Genomic DNA, 19,392 nt, shown 5'->3' with positions numbered 1-19,392 from the left:
TTAATTACTCCTCGGACGCCAGGTGTGTTCATTCATCTTTTATTCTCTTTGCCTGCCCCACCCAAATTCCCATGTCTTCCCCATTAAAACTTCTTTTCAGAAAATGATATGTTATTTAACCCAGGTGACAGGTAAAGTTTAATGTGTACTTCTCCTGGGTTATTTGCATTTTAATAGGGTGAAAAGCCATAAGTCTGAGGAATGACTCTCTGTTGGTAGAACGTCAGCCATAATCTCTGAGCTGTGAGGGAAGAACTTTGAAGGGCCAGGTGGAGCATCCTTATACCTTTTAAACAATATCACACTGGTGCCCACTTCCAGAAAGGTCAGGCTAGTAGACACAGACGCTCATTTACCTGCTTAAATGGAGCCAGCCCCAGAAGTCACCAATTTCTCATTCATGTGGATTATCAATATATGCTTAGAAGCTTTGCTTGTGGATATAAAAAAAAATACCAATTTGGCGTAAGAGTTATTTGAGAAATAGGACAGTGAGACTAAAGACTAAATGAAGAATGTTTCTTTGTTGTCCCTTTTAATTACAAAGATAATGTACGCCCCTCAAGAAATTCTGGAAAGCCAAGAGTAGAAACAGGGGGAAAAAATCACCCATAAGCCCACCACTCAGAGATAACCACTATAAAAAATGTACTTCATGAGGGGGTCTTTCTCTCAGGGGGTCTGTATATGTGTGTGAATTCAGATTCTCTTCTTTTAAACCAAACAGGGATAAAAACACATTACCATTTCATGACCTGCTTTTTTTCCTGTAGAACAGTAATAAAAATATTTTTCTGTGTTTAAATATCCTTCTGCCAAGTAATGTTTCAAATGGCTAGGTAGTCTCTTCCCTGGCTGCACCAGATTTACCAAGACAATTCTGAAGTACTCAATATTAAAATTATTTCAAATATTTCACTACTATATCCAACATTATGACTAATAGCCTTTGTACACCTTTATAAACATCTTCCATTCTTTCTACAAAATAAATGCCTAAACGCAGAACTGCTCTATTAAAGGATGTTTACATTTGTATGGCTTTTGAAATGTACTGTCACATGGACTTCTTGAAATCTGCTCCAGAAGCTGGGTACTGCATCAAAACTATATTTGAGGCAGGGCATCTCTGAAGTCATTTACTTGCTGTTAAATTGTGTTCTATGAAAGCAAAACAGTTTTTCCCCTAAAACAAATAAAAATATGTCTGAAAAAAATACGACTAAAGCCATATTAAATGATTTTGAATTGATAGATGTCAGATAATTTACTTCCAGTTTACTAGGAATAATAATAGGATGATTTCTGAGGCTTAGAAATTACTAAGTAAAGATGCGCCACTAACTGCCCCCCAAAACATGCTTACTGTCTCTCTCTCCTTTTCCCTTCTCTCTCTCCCCCTCCCCACACACATTCCCCTTTGAAAATCACATTACCAGCTGTCTTTGTTTTTTATCAGTAGAGAGAGGCAGCCTTTTACTAAATAAAAGTATTCACTGTTTCTTCTTGGTGGCCCAATCTCTCCTTGTTAAAGAAGTTGTTCCTTTTATCTTAGATCTGAGAGAAATGAGAAGAGGAAAACATTGTAAAATATGACCCTTATCCACTGGTAGACACTAGCTTGCCTTTAATTCTAGCTTTAATATTCTACCATTTTTTCAAGATTTTGTTTTTAAGTAATCTCTACACTCAATGTGGGGCTTGCCCTTATAACCCTGAGATCAAGGGTCGCACGCTCTACAGACTGAGCCAACCAGGTGCCCCAACATTCTACCACTTATTTTCTTTTAAGATTGTATTTCTTTATTTTAGAGAGAGAGTGTGTGCACAGGCAGGGAGAGGGGCAGAAGAGGGGAGAGGAAGAGGGAAAGAATCCAACGCAGATTCAGGGCTGAGCACAGAACCCAAAGCAGGGCTCATTAAGAGCCTCGATCCCACAACCCTGAGATCATGACCTGAGCCAAAACCAAAAGTCAGATGCTCAACTGCCTGAGCTACCCAGGTGCCCCCTCTTCCACTTCTAATCGACTTTGATAAACCAAGAAAAGGGAGAAATTGCTAATAGTGTGTTTTTTAAATTTTATATATATAATTTATTATATTTATACATGATTCTGAATCACACTACTAGCATTTATACATGTATTAGAATATATAACGGGAAGGTACAGTGTTTATGTCTTCATATGTCAATGATCAAGAAAGCACTTCTACTATTTAGTGGCATGGTAGTCTGAAAATTATCCATTTAAAATTATCTTGAAGGGGCGGCCCGGGTGGCTCAGCGGTTTAGCGCCACCTTCAGCCCAGGGCGTGATCCTGGAGACCTGGAATCGAGTCCCGCATCAGGCTCCCTGCATGGAGCCTGCTTCCCCCTCTGCCTGTGTCTCTGCCTCTCTCTCTGCGTGTCTCTCATGAATAAATAAATAAAATTTTTAAAAAAATAAAATTATCTTGAAGAATTTATCTTCATGGGGTGCCTGGGTGTCTCAGTCAGTTAAGTGTGTACTTTGGCTCAGGTCATGTTCCTGGAGTCCCAGGATTCAGCTCCCCACTTAGGGTCCCCACTCAGTGGGGAGTCTGTTTCTCCCTCGCTCCTCCCCCTGCTCATAATCTCTCTCTCTCTCACTCTCTCCAATAAATAAATAAAATCTAAAAAAAAAGTTTTAAAGAATTTATCTCTAAGAATTTAAAACCTTTTAAAAAAAGAACCTAAGATCTTTTTAGTATCAATTTTCTCAGTTCTCTAAGATTCTAGTCTACATTTTACTTCACCAAGGAGAACTATTTATTTGAATAAAGGTAGAAATCCTGTAACAGTGAGAACTTAGAGTTGTCTTAATGTTTTACTAGTTCTACGAAATCTTACCATTTGCAACCACATGGGTGGAGCTAGAGAATATTATGCTAAGTGAAATAAGTCAGAGAAAGATAAATACCATGTGATTTCACTCATAGGTGGAATTTAAGCAGCAAAACAAATGAGTGGAGAGAGAGAGAGAGAGGGAGAGGGAGAGGGAGAGGGAGAGGGAGAGGGAGAGGGAGAGGGAGAGGGAGAGAGAGAGAGAGAGAAGCAAGCCAAGAAACAGACTCAGGCAGCCCCAGTGGCTCAGCGGTTTAGCCCCTGCCTTCGGCCCAGGGCGTGACCCTGGAGTCCCGGGATCGAGTCCCACGTCGGGCTCCTTGCATGGAGCCTGCTTGTGTCTCTGCCTCTCTCTCCCTCTCTGTCTCTCATGAATAAATAAAATCTTAAAAAGAAACAGACTCAACTCTAGAGAGCAAACTAATGGTGACCAGAGGGGAGGTTAGTGGGAGGATGGGTGAAACAGATGATAGGGATTAAGGAGGGCACTTGTTATGATGAGCACCAGGTGATGTATGGAAGTATTGAGTCACTATACTGTACACCCAAAACTAACATAACACTATGCTACCTAACTGGAATTTAAATAAATACTTAACATATTTGACCAATTCTAGAATTCCCCAAAGTAGCATTTTCCAAGCCATTTTCCTCAGAACATTAATGTTCTGTATGATGTTAATAACTCTTCCTTGAAAAAATAGTTTTGGGGTCAATAAGATTGGAAAAACAGTAGCCTATAAAGATAAGAAAGTTTCTTTTTGTTGTTGAAATCGTTGTAGCCTTTAATATACATCGAAACACTAAGAAGAGGATAAAGTCAGTAGCTCTTCTCTGTTCTTACGTGATTATGGAAGTCTTTTTTCAGGCATACCAATTAATTTCTCACTAAACGTGCCATGGAATGTAGTATTGGAATCTTTGCCCTAAAGTGGTATTTGCCAAATGGTTTAATGATGAGAACTTTCTGCAGAAGATAGTAAGAACATGATCCAATTAAAAAGAAAATGAGTTATTTATAAGGCAAAAGGGTCAACTTTCTCTTTCCTGAGATTTCTGGCTCCCACCCCTACCCCAAGAGTCCCCTATGCTGTGGAATTTCTTAACTGGAGAGAGGCTTAAGGGAGTAGCTATATGATTTGTTTTCAAAGTACTCATTAGTGAATACTGAAATCAGTTTAATGACTTGCAACCAACAATTTTTTAATGGGATGGAAGAGATGAGAAAATATCAGAGTACATTGCACAAGCAAGGTTAAGTATTGTTTTGACACTTTGGATTCAATTAGGGGGTGTGTGTGTGCATGCACACACATGCATATGTGTATGCTATGACACAAAGTAAGATACTTTCCTTCTGTGGGCTACAGTCCAAAAAGGTTTGAAAGACACTCAATTATGCCACCCCTAGCCATATTTTTACAGATGACAGAATATGTGCAGAAAGATATATATGACGTCACCAAGGTCACACACGTGGTTGTAATAGATGTGGGACCCAGTTTCTGAACTTGCAGGCCACATCTCACACTGCCTTACGCATTAAGCACAAACACTGAGGCCAGCAATTGTCTAGTCCATCTGATATTGCCACAGATCTCTCTCTTCTGTTTCTCTTGGTCTGGGCCATACTAAATGGATTTACAGAGCCTGAATTTTTCTCTGGATGCCTCTGGGCCAAGTGTTGTATCACTTGGGATATTGGTTAAGACTGTAGGCTCTGGGGCGCCGGGATGGCTCAGTTAAGCATCTGCCTTCAGCTCAAGTCATGATCCCAGAGTCCTTGGATCTAGCCCCACATCATTGGGCTCCCTGCTCAGCTGGGAGCCTGCTTCTCCCTCCCCCTGTTATGCACTCCCTCTCTCTCTTTGTCAAATAAATAAATGCAATCTTTAAAAAAAAAGACTATATAGGCTCTGGAACTAGGCTGACTGGGTGTAAGTAAAGGTCAGATACTCAATCGCTTTATCATCATCTGTAAAATGGGGATAATAGTAACATTTCATCAAATGTAAGACTTAGTCCCTCCCTGCAAGTTATAAAAGCCCTGAAATCAGAATGTAATTACTGCCCAATGGAGTTTCGAATTCAATGAACTGTGGTAATATTACCTCATAGAGTTATAGTGAAGATCAAATAGTTACTATGTGTGTGTGTGTAAAATATATAGAACAAATACGTAGAACAGGGGCACCTAAGTTGCTCAGTCGATTAAGCATCTGACTCTTGATTTCAGCTCAAGTCTTGATCTGAGGGTCATGAGCTCAAGCCTCGCACTGGGCTCCATGCTGGGTTTTGGAGCCTACTTAAAATAAAATATATAGAACAGTACCTGGCACGTAGTGATATATAGGTGACTGCTATTAGCATTAGGGTCATTATCACTATCAATTGACAATATAAGTTCATATCTGCTTATTAGAGTCAAACTAGATGTGAATGTATCATTCATTCTTTTGCATTTAATTGTGTGTAACTAGTTCCTCTCCTTTCCAAAGATGTTTTTCATGGATCTAATCTGAAGGGGCAGTGTTTTTCATATTTAAGAGCTCAACTGTTATTTTGCACAACTAATGAATGGATGAATAATCAATGACTAGACCCTAATCTCTGCAAGGACAGGATGGTTATATATTCTCTGGCACCTAACATGGTGTCTGTACTTGGTAGATGTTCAATAAAATCATTTACAGAGTGAATTATGTTTTATACCCAAAAGAAAAAACTAAATTTCCTCCTGACATTGCTAATACACAGTGGCATGAGATTTAGCATAGTGACTATTACATAGTAGACACTCAATAAATAATGTGACCTTTCATGTTGCCTCTGAGCAAGGACTAATAGCATCCAGAACTTGATGTGGTCCTTTTCATGGAAGTTTCCTGTGCCATGTAATATATTAGGGAAAAAAGCAGACTTCAAAAATCACAGCATAATCACAACTACATTAGAAAATAAAAACAACAGAAGGGGACATCTAAAGACAAGATTGAAAAGAAATCAGAAATCAAAGAACTATTGTGTTTTCCCTTTTTTTAACTTTTGCAGATTTTTTTTAATAATAAGCGTGTATTACTTTGGCAATGGGAAAAAACAATAATAGTAAAGATTTTTATTCTCTAGCTTTTAACCCACTGACCTCTTGTAGTCTTACCCTCTGTTGATGGCTCTGGAACTCTGTAAGACAAATTTCCTTTTTACTATTTGCTCTGAATTTAAAAGATATGAGTTTCATTGAGCAATCTTGTTCTTGGATTATGAGACACTGTAAAAAGAAAGAATTGATCACTTATTTCTTACAGGCTTTATCATCTTAAGTGCCTTAATCAAATCCCTGGTTAACTCTTTGTCTCATTAAATCAATCCAAGCCTTTACAGTTTCCCCTTGCTACATAGAACTAAAAAGTTTGTTTCCATCTTGAGAGTTGCCAAACCTTCATCCCTGTACCTACCCCCCACCACCACTTCCTCCCACTCACACACTTAATAAAGAAGATGGGGGGGGGACTTTAAGTACATCTATTAATTGTTGACATTTCACTTAACAGTGCTCTAATCTATGCTGCATTGTCCTCAGGGGATAGGTGAATTTGCAATATGAGTGAGCCAATAATTTAAAATTTCAGATCGGCTTAAAGAAGCCATCATGATAAGTTGGGAAGAAGCTTGTAGCTACAATGTGAGATGATTTTCAGCCTAAAGCTTCCTATCAGGAAAAGATCTCAGGGCAAAATAATTTGGGCCAATTTCTTCAGCAGTGACGTGCTGTCACAAGTGTTGGGAATTTGGGACAGATGCATTCTAACTTATCAGTGATGCTGGTAACAGCTCTGTAAGTTCAAAGGTAGCCTTTCAGATGCCCACAAAAAGCAGTCACAGTGATAATAATTACTCTTAGAACCAATTTCTATGGCCCTTTCTCCTTGAGCTCAAATTATATTCTCCATGAAGATCTGGAATTATTTGCTTTAGAGTGAGCTTAGTAACAAAATTTTGCATCTTGGGCCGTACATATCCACTTATCTGGACACATGAAGAAGCTTTGGATAGTTCTCAGTTTCTGTTGTGGGAGTTTGCTTATTGGAATTGGCTTGTACTGGCTTGAAAGAGCCAGTTGTTAAATATACAGGAGTTGTGAGGTGCTTGTTAAACTGACCTTTTGTAGCTTGAAATCAGCTGTAATGGGGCTACAGACCCTACCAAAATTGGCCAATATGTCAAATCAAGACTTGCTTTTCTTTTTTTGCGTAGCTAATGTTATTCAGATTACCCAAAGTTGTGGAGGCAAAGCTCAGGATCCAAACGTCTATCTGCCTTAAGTTAGGATGGCCACTGGTCCTGGTTTGTCTGGGATATTCTTGTTCAAGCACTGAAATTCCTGCATCTCAGGAAATCTCGGTGCTGAGTATACTGGGACGGTCGGTCACCCCAGCATTAAATAATGTTTCATGGAAAGAGATTCTTGTCCAAGTAATTGGTCTGGACAGCAGCTCTTGGGTAAAGGGGAGGGAGGAAAGGAGGATGCAGTGGGTGGTATGCTGGTGAGGGAGTCAAGCTACAGAGCTGGCCCCATTTTTGAAGCAAGAGAGCTGGGCTTTCATTCCCCCATGTCCATCAGTCATTGGCTGTGGATTTCTAGGGAGCAGGGAACAATAGTTCCCATATCACTGAGGAAGGTTCTCTGGAGCTGGGGGCACTGTATCCATAGCAATCAGCACTCATAGCAGCTGGGGATGAGTGCATCAGCGGGGAAGAGAGTTCTGAGGGGGTCGCCAATAGCATTAACATCTCTCAGACTGAAAGAAACTACTGTGCATCATCTGACTATAGAGCCCAATAGTGACATTTAGCTTGATCACTAACCACCACTCCACCACATGCCTGCATGGAGATTAGTCTGGTGGCATGGCAGAGATTGATCAAAGGCTTGTTTCTTTCTTACTCTCCTCATTGTGACGGATTTCTCTGGGCCTCATGGAGACCTAAGACGCCAAGACCGGCACCACAGTTCTGCATCAGCTTCATGATGCATGGGCACTATTTTAGTGAAATGTGGCTCTGAAAGGCATATTTTTACACTCCCCAGAAAATGAAGGCATTTGTGAGTTTGGCCTAGGGTAACATTTTGTCATCTGTCCCAAAATACAAAGCTTTGCACAACAGAAATGGTGGAATCACATCCCTGTGGGCAAAAATCATTACTTTCGTTTTCCATTTGGATGTTTTCCATTTTCAGAACACAACCAGTTTGGGATTACAAAATACTTTTTGGTGAGAACTTTGAGGTGAGGACAAAGGCATTCTTTTGTAGACTTACATAAACTGTTGCTAGTTTAAAAACCATTCTCCTGAGGGGCACTTGGGTAGTAGCTCAGTCAGTTAGGCATCCGACTCTTGATTTCAGCTCAGGTCATGATCTCAGGGTCATGAGATTCAGTCCTGGGTTGGCCTTCCTGCTAGGCATGGAGCCTACTTAAAATTCTCTCCATCTCCTTCTGTCCCTCCCCACTCGCTTTCTTAAAAATTTCTCTTGCATTTTTAAATATACTTTCATATATCAACAATAACAATCATCTTGATTTCAGTCTACTACAGATGAGCTTTGTAAGGAGCGGGATAGGCTTAGGTGATAGGGAGACCCCTGGAAACGTAAGGAAGGATGCAGAATGGCAGTCACCATGAAGTGTGTTTGCTTCTCTCCTGATGTGCTTTGCTGCTATAGACTCAAACTACCTCAGTATCATAGCTTCTCTCTCTCCTCTCCACCTTGTCCTTACAGTTTCGACTGCCTTGTGACTTCTGTTTTCTTCTTTAGCCCTCTTTTTTTTTTAACTTCTCTACCTTTCTACCATCTAAATTTCTCCATATGTTACAACCAAACTCTCTAAGAAAGAGCATCTGATTGGGTCAGGTGTTTACAATCCATTTATATCGAGACCAGGCTCTTTTGACCCGGGTGCTGGAGTCAATTCTTTGCGGGGGAGGCTGTGCTGTGCACTATAGGATGTTTAGCAACATCCCTGGCCTCTCCCCACACCATGCCAGTAGCACCCGCCCTCTCAATTGTGACTACCACAAACGTCTCCGGATGCTGCCAAAAGTCCTCTAAGAGGCAAAATTGTCCTTGGTTGAGAACTACTACTATGTAACTTACTCCTAGACGATGTGTAGCCATGGCAGTTGAGTCACATGGAATGCTAAGTATGCCTATGCGTGAGGAATCATTTGAACCTACTTTTTACAACTCCTAGGTCCCATGCAGTGAGAAGTGTCCTCAGCAGATGACCTTCAGCTGTCTGTCCTTTGGGGAATTGCTTCAGCTGCCTCCCCTAAAGTCATACCCCATCTGTGGGTAGCTCCTGATGGTTGCAGGAGGATAAAGACCTGACTATTTTGGCCCAATGCAGGAGAATTCTAACATTCTATTTCAGGAGCTCCAGTGGAGTTAACTAAGAGTATCAGTGGGATTAACTGCATCTTAGCTTGACTTCTCTCACTTGCCATTCCTGTTCCCTTCTTCTTCTTTCCACAGCTATTAATCGCAAGGGTGCACCTAACTAAATACCCTGCTCTCTAAACATTGTCTCAGAGTCTGTTACCTGGGGAACCCCATCTGTGAGGGGACAATGTAACTGACAGGCATTTCAAAGCATCTGAGGAAAAGGCATTGTAATAGGCTCCTTCTGGTCACTGGGTGATTTGATTTACTCTTGCTTTTATTATGAGGTTGATGATTTTGTCCAGTGTATGTAGTGATGATCATTATTTAAGATGTCTGACCTCATGACCTCCATTAACGGGTAAGGACTTTGAAGATAGCATAAGATTACATCAGCCTCTTGCCTTATACCTTAAGTTCAGCGGCACACATACTAATGACAGACAAGAATTAGAATGAAGTATAGTCGATAAAATAGATCATAAAAGGAAATGGGTTGGAGTGTGAGAACCATAAGGGTAAAGGGCATGCATTCCTTTTTTTTTTTTAATGTCATGCATCCAACATCTTGCAGATAAGTGCAGGATATGCCTTGATTGAATGAATAACTGGGCACGCTAAAGATTATTCCCTCTCTAATACAATATGGAAGAACCGAATCTAGTGCCTAGTCTAATGTCCTGAAACAACTATGAGCTTCACTTACTTTAGGCCAGCTAAGAATTGATTCATTCTGTCATTTAACTAGTCTCTTCTATAACCAGTATAGGTCAAACTCTGTTCTAGGTACTGGGGAAACAGAAGTAAATAAAAGAAAAATCCTCTCTCCTGGACCTTAAATTTTAGTAGGAGAAGGCAATCAGGTCATGATAAGTTTGACCAAGAAGAATAAAGCAGGCTAGCGGTGATAGGGGAAGGGAACATTTTAAATGGGGTGGTCATGGGGGTGGCTGGCATTTGAGTAGAGAAGTGAGGGAACAAGCCAGGCAGATACAGAGGGTTCCAAGTAGAGGAAACAGTAAACGCCTTTGCGTTTACCCTGAGATGAGAACGAGCTTATTGGGGTTTGAGGAACAAGAAGGAGTTCAGTAGGACTGAAGCTGAGGGGGCAAGACGGTGAATAATAAGGAGGAGGTAGAGCAGTGAGTGACAAAGAGCCAGGCCAAGGTGGGTCGTGTCAACTATGGCTAAAAACCTTTGAAATTTCTTATTAAGAAGAGAGGAACTAAGAGGGTTCCAAGCTAAGAAGGAACATGATCTGACTTACTTTACTATGCCTGTAATATACATTCCTAGATTTATTAATAAACACTAGGCACTTGGAATAGAAAGATGAGAAAGACCGAATCCTGGCTTTGGGATGCTCAAATTCTAAACAAAAGAGAAAGACCTATTAAAAAAACAAACAAACAAACAAAAAACAGCATGACCTATAGTTGTGGTAAATAGGAATGGTAAGACTAGGGTGGAAGGGGGAATTAATTCTACAGAAAGCAAAATGAGATGTTCTTTACAGACCAGTAAATGAGGTTCCTGAGCCCAGTTTCTGTGGAGGGGAATACTTTCCACACAGCACCACGCAGTTCTGAGATCCTGGCAGAGTGTCCTAGAATTCCACTCAATTCTGAGGCCACTGACCTACAAGGTAGCATCAGATTCCACAGGTTAAAGGTCCAGTCCTAGAAGACTGCCTTCCAAGAGTCCTCTCGTTAACATAACAAAAGACACCTTTCTCACCCTCCACCCAGGAAATTCCAAGAGTCTTGGAAACTGTGAGCCAGCATATGCAAAGATCAAATATATTTCTCTTATCAATCACAATATCGAGTATTAATGCACACTGTCTAGGAGGCTGTGTGCAAATCCAAGGTAGAAAGTATTTCATCTGTGAGGAATCTTAGCAAAGAAGGCTTCTGATTGTGTGGCCCTTGATTTCTTTCACTTAGCAAGGTTCACAGGATGTCTTCTGATATGATGAATATCCCCCTTTCCAATTTTACATGTAGCCTCCTTATAGCCCTTTGGTCCAGAAAAGGGATTTCTTATGTATGTATAATGAATATAAATATAGGTTTTAGAGAGTGCTAATGTTTTAATGAGCTAGAAATAGGCAGACGAGAGAGAATAATTGAAAGATTAGTCAACATGGGGACAATTTGACTTGGAAAGAGAAAATCTGAGCAGGAAATGTCTAGGAAAAAAATTTGAAAAGAAATGGAATGAGCTCATTCACGGTGTGAGTTAAGGACAAAGGGATTTATTTATTCTCAAAAGGTAAAAAGTGAGAGTTGGTGTTGTAGAACTTGATCTAGGCCAGCCATCATGGAAAAGACTTGGTCCAGGAGGTCTGGAGCAGGTACATCTAGTAAAGGTCGCAAGGGAAGGGGAAAAGTTTTGAACAAAATCTTCACTCATTCCTGGAGCCCAACACAAAACCTCACCAGGACCCTTGCTATCATAGGGCAAAATAAAGGGCAACAAGGCTTAAGTCTTAAATGAGATCAAATCATTCCTGTCCTGTGAGTCAGCCACACTCATTTAAATGGAAAAAATAAAAGATAACAAGTTTGTTTGGTTTTGTGAAGTTTAATTTAAAAATCAGAACTAAAACTAAAAATTAAAATGAAAATGTCTTGTTCTAAGTCTTTCTAAAAATACTTAGCTGTGTGTTTTGAATTCCTAAGCAATACTCATATAAAAATGGCTGAACACCATTGACTCTCCTAGTTGAGAGTCAGAATACCAAAAGAAAGATTTGTCTCCTCCCAAGTTTTACTACTCTGAGGACTGCATAAAATTTTTTGAAAAGTCAGAAAATGGAGGCAAGAAGAGGAAGAGGAATCAATTACTGGGATTGCTGCCTAGGCCTGTGCTTTAGTGGGTACCAGTCACTTGAACTCTAGAATCACAGAGTCTCATTTGCCTGGTTCCCCTAGGATTCTTCACACTGGCAGTAAGTTAGTTAATGGGATAAATATCCTGATGACTCACTACATTAATGATGATGATGATGATAATAATAGGGGTAGGAATAGGAATGCAAAATATATGGAGTACTTTGTGCTCTTAACACTGAGGGAGCATTTTACATGAATGAACCTGTGTCATCTTTGCGACAACCCTGTAAAATAAGGAGTATTATTGTCTCTCTTTCACAGAAAAGAAAATGCACTGGAGACCTTTAATGACACATCCAAGTTTATACTTGTAATCATTATAGATTATCAGCTTCAGAGAAGGGGTTCCAGGAACTAGTGAGTGGCAGCCCACAAGGCTCAACTACAAAAACAAAAGTGGGTAATCCTCATTCATCTTTGGATGATAGTAGAGAATGTGGCTAGTAACAAATCAGGGAAACTTCTGCTTCAGAATATTTTTCTATTCTTTCATCTCTTTGGTGCCTTCTCTCTCCGCCCACCCCTCCTCTTTTTCTCCCTCTCTGCCTCCCTTACTCCTATATGAGAATAGAAAGTTTCTGTTCTCATGTTTTATAGATCCACAGGTCAACTGTAGTTCAGATGATCTAGATAAAGTTTGACTGGGAAGCTCTGCTGCAGGCTATAGGTTGGAGGTTGGCTCGGTTTGGCTCCTGGCTGCTAGTTCCATTCAGGTTGTTTCTAAATATCCTGGGTTTCGAGGCCCATGCTGAAGGATCAGAGGCCACCTGGGGCATGTGCTCCTGGCAGATTGCCAGAGCACAAAAATACAAGCCTCTGTTCCTATCATGTCTGCTAAAGCCCCATTGGCCAAAGCAAGTCACATGGCCAAGCCCAAGGTCGTGGGGCTGGGAAGCATACTGCTCGCCAGGAGGCAATGGCTAAAGTGTAGATGTTTCATTGTTTCACAGTGGAGGAAAATAGTGGGATCAAAATTTAATCTCTCCCACCTTTTTACATTAATTTCTGTCCTATCTTTAGCTCTTTCTCACTCTTGCTTTCTAAATGGATGTGCATCCCATCTACAGTCATTTGGTTTTTAATATCTAAGTTGCTCCCTACTGGCTTAGGTTTCAAATTTTACATTCCTTGAAATTTCCCTGGTGCCTAATACAATACCGTTCACACAGAGAACATTCAGCAAATGGTGTTGACTGCCTGCCGTCTTTTAAAAGCACATCTGGAGAGACACTAAAGGCACCTGGCGATATTGCACTGACTTGTTAGTAACCTGGCTTAACCCAGATGGCCTAAAGACTGTAGCCACCTTTACCCAGAGGAAAATTCTATGGTAATACAATCAGCCAGTTCTGTTCAGAATTAGTCAGACATTCCACGAGCATAACTCAGTCATGGCTCTACTTACATAGACACCTCTCCTCCTATAGCTGGCCTAAGGAGTTGTATTTCTTTCTAACTATCCCAATAATGACAATGAGGTTCTTGGAGTTTTGTATAAGTCAGTTTGAAGGAGCTTTTCTTTCATGAGTAATGCTTCCAAATATTGGTTATGAGATTTTGCGGGACTGTGCAGCCAGCAGCACTTGGAAATGTTTATATCTCTGCAACTCAGTCACCTCAGCAAGTACTTTAGTATGAACTCTTGACTTCCCAGATCAAATGTAAGTCTGATGTGCTCAATGACTTGGCAATCTACTGACAAACCCTGTGGTGTGGTATTCTGTTCACCATGTGCGATGGTCTGAGAGCTCGGTGTTCTCCATCTGACAGCTCATATAATATTTACAGGTTGTTATTCGTGAGGAATTTTAGTTAGCCATAAAGATTTTCACAGCTATGGCAGACATTAGAGGTCTCATCCATCACTCCTGTGACCTTCCCCTCTGGAATGTAGCCCATCTGTCTCTGCTGGTGAAATCTTTATGGAAAATCTGCCCATCTTTGAAAGTTTAGTAAGTGATCTTAAAGTTTTCATTGAATCTTTACTTTTGATATATGATACAGACATATAAAGCACTATTCTTATTTTAATTTAATGTTTTGAAAAGTGTTAAATTTCACTTGGTCTTTCAGTTAAATGACAGAAGACTTATTCTTGCTACAGGAGCCAGAGGCATCCCCTCGAAAGCAAATAGAAATTATACAGAAAGCAGTTGTGATGGGGGAAAATGATAGATACACAGACATACACTCAGCATTGATAACTGCTCGAAAACTTCTGGACTGTACTTTAATCTTGAGTATGACCTTAGGAAGTGAAAAAAAGGCAGAAATAAGTTTTTTGTGTAATTTAATATTTTAGAGAAGACGCTAAGCAAATTCCATAAACAAGTGAATCGAGTGGGCTGGTTTACAGAACAGGAGAGAGGGATGACCAGGCCGCAGATGTTCTCCCTATCCCTGTACATTATTTTTTTTAAGATTTTATTTATTTATTCATGAGAGACACTGAGAGAGAGGCAGAGACATAGGCAGAGGGAGAAGCAGGCTCCTTGCGGGGAGCCTGATGCGGGACTTGATCCCAGGACCTCGGGATCATGCCCTGAGCCAAAGGCAGACGCTTAACCACTGAGCTGCCCAGGAGTCCCTGTACATTCTTCTCCTCTCATACGCAACTTCTCAATGCTTGCTTAGGACCTAACCTTGCTACTTCCTTCTATTTACGGGCTGCTTCAACTTCTATATCTGGTTCGGCCTTCACTGCTCTTGCAAAATCGCCTTCTTGAGATCACCAGTGATCTTGTGACCAAATAGATCCTCCTCTTCCATAGCCTTAATCCTCTGGAGCCCCTTCGTACTCATAACATCTCACCACTTAGCTATGTTCCTCACGTTTCACCCTACTTTATTCTAGTTTCTGTATTGTTTTTCTGTGGAGGTTTTCTTCCTGGTGCCCCCATCACGAGCCACTTCCCAGGGTACACTTTTCTTTTAACAGCCTCCTTTCCTGCATGAGTTCAGCTATGTTTATAGCTTCAGCTACCATTTGGTACATGATCTCATCCTTTCACCTGAGTTGCAGTGAAAAGACCCACCTTCCAAATATTTTAACAAAAATATGAAATTTATCTGAAATTCACCTTCCAGCTAATTTTTTTCTGCCAATGAGACTCCTAGTTGCCTAGTGACTAAATCTTAGAAGTACAGTCATTGGGTAATGGGCACTGAGGGGGACACTTGATGGGATGAGCACTGGGTGTTATGCTAAATGTTGGCAAATCCATTGAAAGATGAATGGATAAATATGTGATTTATGTATACAATGGAATATTACTCAGCCATTAGAAATGACAAATACCCACCATTTGCTTCGATGTGGATGGAACTGGAGGATATTATGCTGAGTGAAGTAAGTCAATCGGAGAAGGACAAACATTATATGGTCATATTCATTTGGGGAATATAAAAAATAGCGAAAGGGAGTAAAGGGGAAAGGAGAGAAAATGAGTGGGAAATATCAGAAAGGGAGACAGAACATGAGAGACTCCTAACTCTGGGAAACGAACTAGGGGTGGTAGAAGGGGAGGTGGGCGGGGGGTTGGGAGTGACTGGGTGACGGGCACTGAGATGGGCACTTGGCGGGATGAGCACTGGGTGTTATTCTATATGTTGACAAATTGAACACCAATAAAAAATAAATTTATTATAAAAAAATAAAAAAGAAGTACAGTCATGTGTTATTTCTCACTCTGAATGGACACTAAATCCACTTAGGAGCTACCTGTTGAACTCCACCCTCCTACTTCCAATCCATTGTATATGGTAGCACAAGAACAGTGTTCTTATCTTTACATTGTTGTAATCCTCTGATTGTAAAACAGTCTCTGGCCACCTCTTTCCCACTGTTTCAATATGGACCAATTGATTCATCATTCATGCTGATGAATATCGGACAAATGGTCTACCTGAGAATGAAGGACCTGTTGGGCAGATGCCATTGGTCTAGGCAAAGATGGAGAACCACGTACTGTAAGCCCAGGCAGTTAGTGTTCAAAGGCATTTCTCTGTGTCACACTTTATCCTGTATGTGGCACATTATTAGTAGTTAGGAGTGGATGCAAGGGCTGAAAATAACTGCTGTTTAGTTGAGGTGGAGAGATTGATTCTAGAATTACCAACATTCAGACAATATCCCATAGGTATGTGATTACAAACATTATTTGTATGGTGATTAACATTTTGCAAAGCAATTTCATATCCATTTTCTCATTTTATCCTGACAGCTTTTCAGCAAGGGAGATATCATTATTCCTATTTTTCATATAAAATAAATAAGACTCAGGAAGAAAACAAGACTTGCTGAAGATTAGGGAGTGATGGTGGAGTCAGGACTCAAATCGATTTCTTCGGAATCTATGTTGTGGACACTTTCTACTTGATCTGCATACCTCTCAAGATGCTGGGCTGGGCTTTGAGACAGAAAGCCGATGTGCTGAACTCAGAAAGTTTACAATCTGTCATGGAAAGAAGGGGTGTGAGAGGCATGTTCTCAAATAATCTGTATCAGTCAGTACATCTAATGTACCTTAAGAATTATACCAACTAAATGCCATTGACCAGCAGAAAATGGATTTTTCCCTTTCTTCCTGGATCAATAAAGAAAGACTCCTGCTGGCAAGAATGTACTTTGTATAAAATGTCTTTAAAATATTCTTAGCCTTCAATGAAATAAATATATTTCTAGGAATTTTGCTTAAGAAAATTGGCAAAATTGCGTGCAAAGATTTATCTACAGAAGGGTTCATTGCAGCCTGACTTACAACAGTAAAAAATTGGAAACAATCTAAATTTTCCCAAAGAGGGAGTTTCTTCAATAAATCATGGTACAGCCATTAATGGCATGCTCTTCAGCCATTTAAAATGTGAGCCAGGAATGATGTGAACAGCCATAGATGGTCTGGGTGGGTGGGAGTGATTCAGTCAGAAGTACTGGTTTGATCACATGTAACAGAAAACTCAAATTAATGGTGGCTTACACAAGTAGAATTGTATAAAGTTCTCACATAGAAACCCAGAGAGATGAAGGAATGGTGACTCCATATTCATCAGGAACTCAGATTTCTCACATCTTTATTTTCAGTTGTTCTTAGCACATATCTTATGTAGCCTAAGTTGTCAGGGCCTTTCCCCACGTATTCACCATGCCCAGGCACACCAAACCTCACCTTCCAACTACACACACCTGTGACTCTGCTTTCAAGGCTTTCACTGGCCATAAACCCTTGCTCACCAGTGCTCAAGGGGCAGGCCAGAGAGTTAATGATCTGCCCCCCCCCCCCACCTCATACTCCAGGAGTAGCTCTCAAACAGTAGTAAATAAATACTCCAGTTCCTTCACTCCTCAGAGGTGGGCAGAAGGGGATAACTCTGAAGTGTCTTTTGTGCTGAAATCCTCACCTGCAGTGAGCCCCAGGTACCCAAAGCAGTACTTCATCCTTTATCGGCTTGGCTCCTTTCCCTGCCTTACTTCCGGCTTCTGTACCAGTGCTTCCTGGATTTAGAGCTCAAACTACTTCAACTCACAGCTGTGTCTTCATGTTTGCTTCTGGGAGATTGTGGCCAAGATGGCTTCCATTCTCCTGGTTACTACAGCTCTGGCCTTTATCCTCTTTCCTCTTTCCTCTTTCTCTTCAACCTCTCCCTCTCACCCCCTCTCTCCTCCTTTCCCTTTCCTTCTCCTGCATCCTCCTTCCCCTCCCTGACTCTCTTCTTGTCCCTCAGACCTATGGATGCCAATGGTTCCTGTTCTTACTGTTATCCCTTATGATTTCCCTACCCCCTGCACAGATCTTTATGACCAGCCCTCTTACTAAATTCTACTCAACTTAGCTGATAGGAGTGTGCCATCTGTTTCTGGCCAAGACTCTGACTGCTGTATTTTCATTATAATATATGTTTTCTAAAACCTGATTTCATTTCAGTAATAATGTTAGTGCATGGGATATGTTAGAACCTCTTTCCCCACCACATGCCACCCTATTCCACCCCTGCCTGTAAATACCTAGTGTGGAGCTGAGCACATAATGTATGTTTGGTAGATAGCCACTGATTGATTTTAATGCTAAATATTAGATGTGTTCATTGAAAAATATCCTTAGAGACTAAAATGCAAAGTATCAGGAACTGTCTTATTCACTGCATTAGTGCCAGCACTTTGCCAAGTGCCTACTGCATAATAGGTGCTCTGTAAACACGTATTGAATAATGAATGAGTTGACGTTAGGTATTGCTTTGTTTCTTCAGGAATCAGGGTCTGGTTTTTTGTTTGTTTGTTTGTTTTTTGGTTTTTGGTTTTTGTTTTTGTTTTCCAGGGTCTGTTTTTGTCTTTAAGATGAAAATAGAAAAAAAAAAAAAAAAGATGAAAATAGGTCTCAGCTCTATTGAAATTAGTTTCTCTCAACTGATCAAAGGATTTAATTTAAACCTCTAGAATAGGACTGATCCTGGAGATTACAGATTGTAGAGATAATGGATTTTGACCAGTGTAAAAAGAGTCTCGCTCTTTCTTTTTCTTTCTCTTACTCACTGTACTTTTCTTTCTTTCTTTCTTCTATTGACACATTTTATATGCACATATGCATTACACCCTAGAAAAAGAATCCCCCCCCAAAAAAAAAGAAAAAGAAAGAAAAAGAATCCCAGGATTTTCACTCCTGTGTGTTTTCTTCTTGCTTCTTCATGATCCATGATACTAGCTGAGGTTGTCAGTATAGTAAAACTAAACTGGTGGGGCGGGAGCACATTATTCTGGCATTTTTCTAGATCTTTGAATTGTACATCAAATCTGGGGCTGATCACTCCATATATGTTTAAACTGCCCATGAGGTTCACAGCAATTTTCCCAGCCCTGTGATCATCAATGGTTTCAAATTCACCGATGCAACCATGCTTCATCATCACAGTGAGAAACTAGATGATGTCTTTGGATCATGGCCTAATAAGAACCTGGCATTTGCCTCTCTTTTTAGTATTGTTCATGTTCTTGAGAGCATCTGCCAAGACACTCATGCACACCACTATGGTGACACAGAAAGATGGCAGAAAGAGGACAGGAGGGCAAAAGGAAGCTCTTTCTAATCATCACTAAAGCTCCGGGGAATACTAAAGAGGCCTTCTAGGAGCAGTGAAGTTCTTCCAGCAGCCCCTGGAAAATCATTTGGTGGAAATCATGTAGTGGATAAATTTAGAAC

The 19,392-nt window shown here is 40.5% G+C and overlaps 1 protein-coding gene and 1 pseudogene across 8 annotated transcripts in view; one reads left to right on the top strand and one right to left on the bottom strand.

The window, feature by feature from the left end:
• DMD (dystrophin) overlaps positions 1 to 19,392 on the top strand; it is a 2,057,113-nt gene that overhangs the window by 1,826,850 nt on the left and 210,871 nt on the right. The gene's annotated exons all lie outside the window — the stretch shown is intronic.
• On the bottom strand, positions 16,574 to 19,213 carry LOC121483017 (annotated as a pseudogene).

The sequence above is a fragment of the Vulpes lagopus genome, chromosome X, assembly GCF_018345385.1.
Source record: "Vulpes lagopus strain Blue_001 chromosome X, ASM1834538v1, whole genome shotgun sequence".
NCBI lineage: Eukaryota > Metazoa > Chordata > Mammalia > Carnivora > Canidae > Vulpes > Vulpes lagopus.
Note: the sequence above shows the minus strand (reverse complement) of the source record. Positions and strands in the feature narration are given on the sequence as shown.